The sequence below is a fragment of the Larus michahellis genome, chromosome W (genome assembly GCF_964199755.1).
Source record: "Larus michahellis chromosome W, bLarMic1.1, whole genome shotgun sequence".
NCBI classification, from domain to species: Eukaryota; Metazoa; Chordata; class Aves; order Charadriiformes; family Laridae; genus Larus; species Larus michahellis.
In genome coordinates, this window is record NC_133929.1 from 26,676,518 (window position 1) to 26,684,358 (window position 7,841).

The window sequence follows — 7,841 nt, forward strand, 5'->3', positions numbered from 1 at the left end:
CATTTCCATTGCAAGTCAAATTATTTTTGCAGTTAATTATGTGAAAAATTAAATATACAAAATTACATTTAAAAATAATTCGAAAGGTGTGGGAAAGCAACGGAAGATCGGCGAGGAGGATAGTAAATACGCTCAAGGGACTCGCACCTGGGGTACTGGAAAACACATACATCACACTAATTGTTATTCAGTCTCGGGTGCTTGCAAGGAAAACACTTGCACTTAGATGACATAAGTCTGTGATGGGCTCAGGGACACCTTATCTGGCTACTTGAGAATCCTGGCCTGTTGTGGAAGAAGATCAAAGCACAGTGAGAAGGCTATGCCTGTTTGAACCTTATAAATACCAACAAGAACAGGGAGCCCATGCCCGCTCTTGCTAACAAGGACTCTCTCTCACACCGCGGTGCCCGCGGTCCCTGCTTGCGTGCCTCTGCCTGGGTGTTGCTTTGGAGATTCCCCGGTCTGCGAGGTATCGAGATTAAATTTGTTCTTTGCCTTTCATCTGTGGTTTGTGGTTGTTCCTGCGTCCTGCCTGCATTGGCTCACACAAAAGGGTACTGGCAAATGTTTTTAGAGCCTGTATTTGATTCTGTATTTTCTTCCATTGGCAGTTTCCTCTATGAGATTTAAATTATTGTAAGAAGTGAAATTATGTGCTGATTTTTTACAAAAAAGCCTCAGAGTCCTGACAAATAGTAGTATTTTTAATGTATTTTGCAGACATATATATGCTCTTAAAATAACCCATTTTCATCATTTGATAAAAGTACTAGAAAGCAAAAATTAGCAACTGAGACAATTAGAAAATAGAAAAAGATGTGAGAGTTTTATCTTTAAAAAATTGTTAAAACATCTCATTTGCCTTCAGCTCAATTCTGATTAGTCAACCCCAATTCCAATTTCTAACAACAATGGTGTTTTTTTAGGTGCTTATCACAATCTTGACTTCATTGCAATCTCCTTTCTCTACCTCATCATTGAAATTGTTTGGCCTTTTATTTACTTTGACCTATGCTGCAAAAGTAAGGCTTTCCAGGTAGGATGATGGAGCATACCCTGCGCCACTCAGTTATTTTCACAGTCTGTTGCCAAGCCACCTGGCCTGACTTGAACCATGGAGCCAAGTCTGATGTGTCTATGGTCACTAGGACCATAGTACCAAAACTGTCTACACTCTCAAGTTTCTTTATTAAAATCTTTTTCAAAATACTAATTTATAACCTACACATTGATGAATTTAACTCATATCAGACATATTTTGCAGTAGTAGCTAGAAGCTAACAGGTTTGTTCAACCAGGAAAAGTCACCAAAAAAATCTCAGGACTCCAGGAATCACTATGCTGAGTGCTTCAAACACATGTAATACCAAGAAAGCTCTGGCCAAAGGGATCATATACATATACAAGTCCCAAAGCGACATATACAATCCTAAAATATGATGGGTAACAATATTTAGGAAAATAAAATAAGAGGTGAACCCAAAGCAACATGAAAACTAAGTGTATAGAGTCAATAAAGCATCTCCAGGCCACTCTGGCAACACACACTTAAGACTATATTAATGATCTGAAATGATCTTTCAATTCATTTGAGTGAGTTATGGCTAAAGCCTCCACTCTGCACAACTATTCTGAGCACCTTCTGGCTTTGCAATACATTATATAGAATAGTTCAGTTGGAAGGGACCTACAGTGTCCAACTGCCTGACCACTTCAGGGCTGACCAAAAGTTAAAACATATTATTAAGGGCATTGTCCAAATGCCTCTTAAACGTTGACGGGCATGGGGCATCGACCACCTCTCTAAGAAGCCTGTTCCAGTGTTTGACTGCCAAGTCTGAACCTCCCCTGGCACAGCTTTGAACTGTTCCCACACATCCTATCACTGGATACAAGGGAGAAGAGATCGGCACCTCCCTCTCCACTTGCCCTCCTCAGGAAGCTGTAGAGAGCGATGAGGACTCCCCTCAGCCTCCTTTTCTCCAAACTAGACAAACCCAGAGTCCTTAGTCACTCCTCATAGGACATACCTTCCAACCCTTTCACCAGCTTTGTTGCCCTCCTCTGGGTGCATTCAAGGACCTTAATATCCTTCTTAAATTGTGGGGCCCAGAACTGCACACAGTATTTGAGGTGAGGCCACACCAATGCTGAATACAGCGGGATAATCACCTCTTTTGACCATCTGGTTATACTGTGTTTGATGCACCCCAGGATGCGGTTTGCCCTCTTGGCTGCCAGGGCACACTGATGACTCGTATTGAGCCTGCTGTCAACCAGCACTCCCACATCCCTTTCTGCAGGGTTGCTCTCCAGCCACTCCTCTCCCAATTTGTACTTGTGCCTGGCATTACTTTGTCCCAGGTGCAGAATCTGGCATTTGATCTTGTTAAATTTCATCCCACTGATGATTGCCCAATGCTCCGATCTATCCAGATCCCTCTGCGAGGCCTCTCGTTCCTCAAGAGAGTCAACAGCACCTCCCAGTTTGGTATCATCATCAAACTTGCTAATGGTGCATTCAACTTATGCATCCAGATCATTGATAAAAATATTGAACAGAACTGGCCCTAGAATTGAGCCCTGAGGAACACTGCTGATGACCAGTCGCCAGCCAGATGTAGGTCCATTCACTGCAACCCTTTGAGCCCTGTCGTTCAGCCAGTTCTTCACCCGGTGCACTGTGTACCTGCTCATCTCACAGTTTGACAACTTGTCCAGAAGGATGCTGTGAGGGACAATATCAAAAGCCTTACTAAAATCCAGAAAAAACACATTTACCGCCTTCCCTTCATCCACTAGGCGAGTGACCTTATCATAGAAGGATATTAAATTAGTTAGACAGGACTTTCCCTTTGTGAACCCATGTTGACTGTGCCTGATGATTGCATTATTTTTTAAATGCCTTTCAATAGCACCCAGCATGATGATATATTGTGGGTATCAAAAGAGAGACACAATAAATAGCAGGAGGTTATAAATTCACCCATTTCAATCCTCCTAATAGGTTTCTGTTTGTGTTGCCTCATATATGATCCTTCTATTTCCTTCCTGTGACAATAACCACATCAATATTAGTAATCGCAGGAAAAGCTGTGGTAGTCATTGGGGAAATTAGTAATGGGAAATGGGTTTGATTTCTCTCTCTTTAATTGTTTCATAAAAGAAGGTACAATGCCATTTCCGCTTCATGAAGCTTTGACCCTGCAAACAGCTGAGGTTATGTCCGTCCTTTACTGAAATCAGTGGCAAACTTCACACTGAATTCAAAAGAGATTTTCTCTTTTAGCACGCTTTAGTTTACACGTCACGAGCATTCAAGCAGTTCTAGCAAAGTCAACAGAATATTAGTTTAAAGGAATTAATTTTTAAGCCTACTGGCATGTGAATTTGATTTGTGAAGAGGTATACTCTGGTATACACAGAGTTTATACCAGCAAAACAATGCTTCTACTAATACAGGTTGTTTTGCTTGTGTGGATAATAAATAAACTACACTGATAAAACCATCTTCCTTTACTGATGAAGAAATCCTAGCATAAACATAGTCATTGTCTGTCATGAAGGACAAGAGGAAAGACAGAAGATATCCAGACTGGTAAGTTTGTGAAGCAATATTTATAGCAATTTTTGTTGTAAACCATGTTATTTGGTCTTCTGAACCCAAACTGCACCTGGATCTTCAGAATTATGTAGAGCATAGAAGAGAGTGAGAGCATTAAAGCAATCTAAATTTAACAGAAACAGCTTCTGAAACTAGGTAGGCTGAGCAGAACATGTCTGTTGTGGAAAACTACTATAGGAGGTTATGATGACATTTAAGTTGGAAATTAATATAGAAAAAAAAAGATATCTCCATATGAACAGTTCTCTTCTGTTAACCAAACTTGGAAAAGTAGGCCAAGATTTTTGCCACAGATGCTCACATGTTTTTAAAAGTCCTTTCAGTGAACCATGATATAAGCAAAGGGTAAGTCACACAGAATTTAGTCAATAGTTGAGGTTTAACAACTGGTTTTGAATGACTGACGTACCTCGGAGTACTTTGATGAAGAAAAGAAAAACTCATTTAGCACTTTCATCCAAATTTATTATTCTGAATACTATATGTAATTTAAGGTTCAGTTTGGTGTAGATCAGACTACAGACTGTGAGATAAGTGAAGCGATATAGCTCATTCCATATTCAGGGACTGTTTATATCAGTATATGAAAGCATTGAATAAATACAGTGAAACAAAAACGTATGGGAAATGCTGAAGTACAATAAATAAACCCAGAGACATTTTAACTCCCACCAAATACTAACCATCGATATTTAAAGTCTTAGGGACTCATTTTAATATGAAAAATGTATAATGACTTTAAAATTAAATTATTTACTGCACAAACTTGGATGACAGGATGAAGTATGAGACCAAAAGTTAAAAATGTATTTTGGCAGGCACTTGAAATGTCTTTGACTTTCATTTGTTCTGGGAGTAGAATACAAGATATTTATGTGAGTATGTGAGAGTGGCTAACATAAAGCACTTTTATTTTGATGCGTAATTGCCTCATTTTACAAACGTGGAGAGCAACCCCATTCCTGTTCATCAGTGGGAGTAACAGATACTCGCTTCATGACTGGGTTTTAGACTTTAATTAAAAAGCAGTTTTGTTTTAACTATCCAGACCTAAGTGAGATAGAGAATAAGATGTATTAAAATGCCAGCCTGTCTCTGTGATGTGAGATGATAGTCTGCCTGTCTTGCTTAGGGAGGACAAGGCTTCTCACTAATTTCATCTGTTGTCATGCTAATTGGGTAAGAGATGCTGCAGGTGTTTGTGTCCTGGGTTAAATGCCCTCACATTCCCAGGTCACTGTATGTTTGCAGTTGTGGATGCATCCTCCTGCTGTAGGGAACGGAGATGTGTGAGGCTATAGAACTGCTTAAAGATTTTTATAAATAAAAATCAGAGGCTACATGTGTAATGGAGGTTGTGCATTTACACAGTACAAAGCTTTTTTTATGGTAAGACTTTGGGGATTCATGGAGCCTGCTGGCTGGGTTTTATCCTGGGATCAGTCCAACTGAAATAAAGCTGCCTGCTGCTGTCTCCAACTCCTTGGAAAACAGCAGGAGTTGCCCATCCAAGAGGGGAGAAATAAATCCACAGGTCTCATTCTTGTTACTTCTGTAGTGGAGGAATTATTCCCCCATCTGCCCACCACTCAGTCTGAGTTAAGGCAATACTCAAAGAATTTTTGCTATACCTCTCATGCAAAACCTTCATTTTGTTCACTGTGAAAAATAGTGAAGGTATTGTTGGCTTTCGCCATAATAACAAGGCTATAAATCTTTGACTTATAAGGATAACTAACCTTTAGTAAATTAGGAAACATGAGAAACCTCAAAGATAACAACTAACAGCAGCTATGAAGAAAAACATCATGAAGAAAAACATCCGAGAGAAACAAAAGAGAACTTCTCCAAAAGACTCCACAAGTGATTAACAGAAGGAAACAGATGCATAGGAGAAGGGAGTTGATGATAATCGATCCTACCAGAAGGAAACAGATGCATGGGAAAAGGGAGCTGAAGATCATCGATCCTCAGAAACAATTGTCAGAAGGAAACACACAAATAGAAGAGAAAAAGGACTAATGATAATCAATCATTATAAACAATTACTCTGCCTAAAATAGTGAATACGTATGCAATATTGAATGTATATAAGACATGGTTGAAGTGTTAGCTGGGGTGCCTCTGACTTGAGTCATGCACCCAGCGCTGTGCTTTTGCTTTATTGACTTTGTCCCTATAATAAAATAAGTGCCATTTCTGTTTAAGGGATCTGGCTATTTATTACAATTTGGGGGCTCGTCCGGGAGAATTCACTTGGTCCCAGTGGGCTCCGAGACCCCGAGCAGGAGGTGCACCCCACCGATTTCGGCGTCCTGCTCGAAGGACTTACCGGTGCCTGTTGAGACTCCAAGCTGATAATCCCACGAGAGGAGGGACTCATAAAGCAAAAGGGGTAAGTCTCCCCAGGAAAAACCGCGGTAGCCCATAATTCTTGTGCACGAAGACCCAGGCAAGAAAACAGGACTGTAAGTACTGCTTGGTTGGGCGGGTTTGGGGCTTGATTGCTGTGTGTGTGTGGAACTCGGACCGGACAGTCTGGATCTGGGGAGCGAGTGTGGAGTCTTTCTAACCGCGGTTCCAATCTCCCGCGAGGGAATTGGCTGGTGAAGAGAGAAAGCGTCAGAGATTGAGTGAAAGACAGCCCCGGGAAAATTGGGTGCTTGACTGCTGTGGTAAGTGGAAGACAGCCCCAGGGAAAAGGGGAGCAGGAAAGTGCCGGCAGATATACCCCAAGACAGTCCTTTGGGGATAAAATTGGCTAATTGGAATATTGATCCGGATACTAAAAATAAGGATAAAGTTAAAATGATTCAACATTATATGATAGAATGGACAAAGGAACCTATACGAGCAGACCATTTGTATTGGGCTAGATATGGGTCCTTCGAAGGGTGGATATGCCAGGCTTTAAACCTTTATGTAAACTCTAAAGAATCATTCAGCCCAGAGGAGAGTGAATATGCCTCCTGCTGGAAAGGGGAGATTTGGCCAAAAGGAGTTAGTACCTTTAAAATATCTGAGATCTCAAGGGAAGAAAAGGAGAAGCAGTGGGATCCTCTGGAAGTTTTGCCCCCTCCCTACCGCCTCCCTCCAACAGCCCCCCCTTCTCCTGGAAAAGAGCTGACACCTAGTGCTAGGGGAAGGTCGGACAGGTCTCAGAGGTTAATTGAAAAAGTATCACTTACAAACTCTCCTAGGTTACGGAGGAAAACTTCTGTTAAAGTAAAGGAATCAGAAGACCAAGACACGGTGCAAGAAACACCAGGAGTTAGTTTATTCCCCTTAAGGGAAGTACCCCTGGGGGGAGCACAAGGGGGGATAGGATTTGTAAACGTTCCTTTGACTCCCACTGAAGTCAGGAACTTTAAAAAGGAATTAAAAGGGTTACTGGAAGATCCAATAGGCCTATCAGAACAATTAGACCAATTCCTAGGCCCTAATATTTATACCTGGGAGGAAATGCAGTCAATAATAAGTTTAATATTTTCTCCCGAAGAACGGCAAATGATTAGAACAGCTGGGATGAGAATTTGGGAAAGGGAAAATCAGCAAGGCCCACCTGGGGACCAGAAGATGCCAATAGTACACCCAAATTGGAATCAAAATGATGTAGAGGGTCGTAGGAACATGAGTGATTATCGAAATTTAATTATTAAAGGTATAAAAGAAGCCGCCCCTAGAGGGCAGAATGTAACCAAAGCATTTGATGGGCAGCAGGGAAGGGAGGAAACCCCGACCGAATGGCTTGAAAGGCTGCGACGTAACATGAGACAGTACTCAGGAATAGATTCAGAGAGTCCCACGGGGCAAACATTACTGAGAGTTCAATTTGTTACACACGCCTGGCCAGACATTCGAAGAAAATTAAGAGAAACTAGAGGACTGGCAGGATCGGGGCCTGAACGAATTATTGAGGGAAGCTCAGAAAGCATATGTACGAAGAGATGAGGAGAAGGCTAAAGCAAAAGCTAAAATCATAGTAGCCACCGTGAGGGAAGGAAATATTCAGAAAAATCCCAGGGTGATGGGGGGGATGGGACGGAATCCTGAAAGGCGGGAGGAGACTTTTAGAGAATCAGAATCAGATCCCTCCCAGACGGGGACCATCGTGAACTGAGAAAAGGAATGAAGGAAGTGGATGTTTCTATTGTGGGAAACTTGGGCATTTTAAGAAGGAATGTCCTCAAAGGGATAAAGATCAGAAAATGTT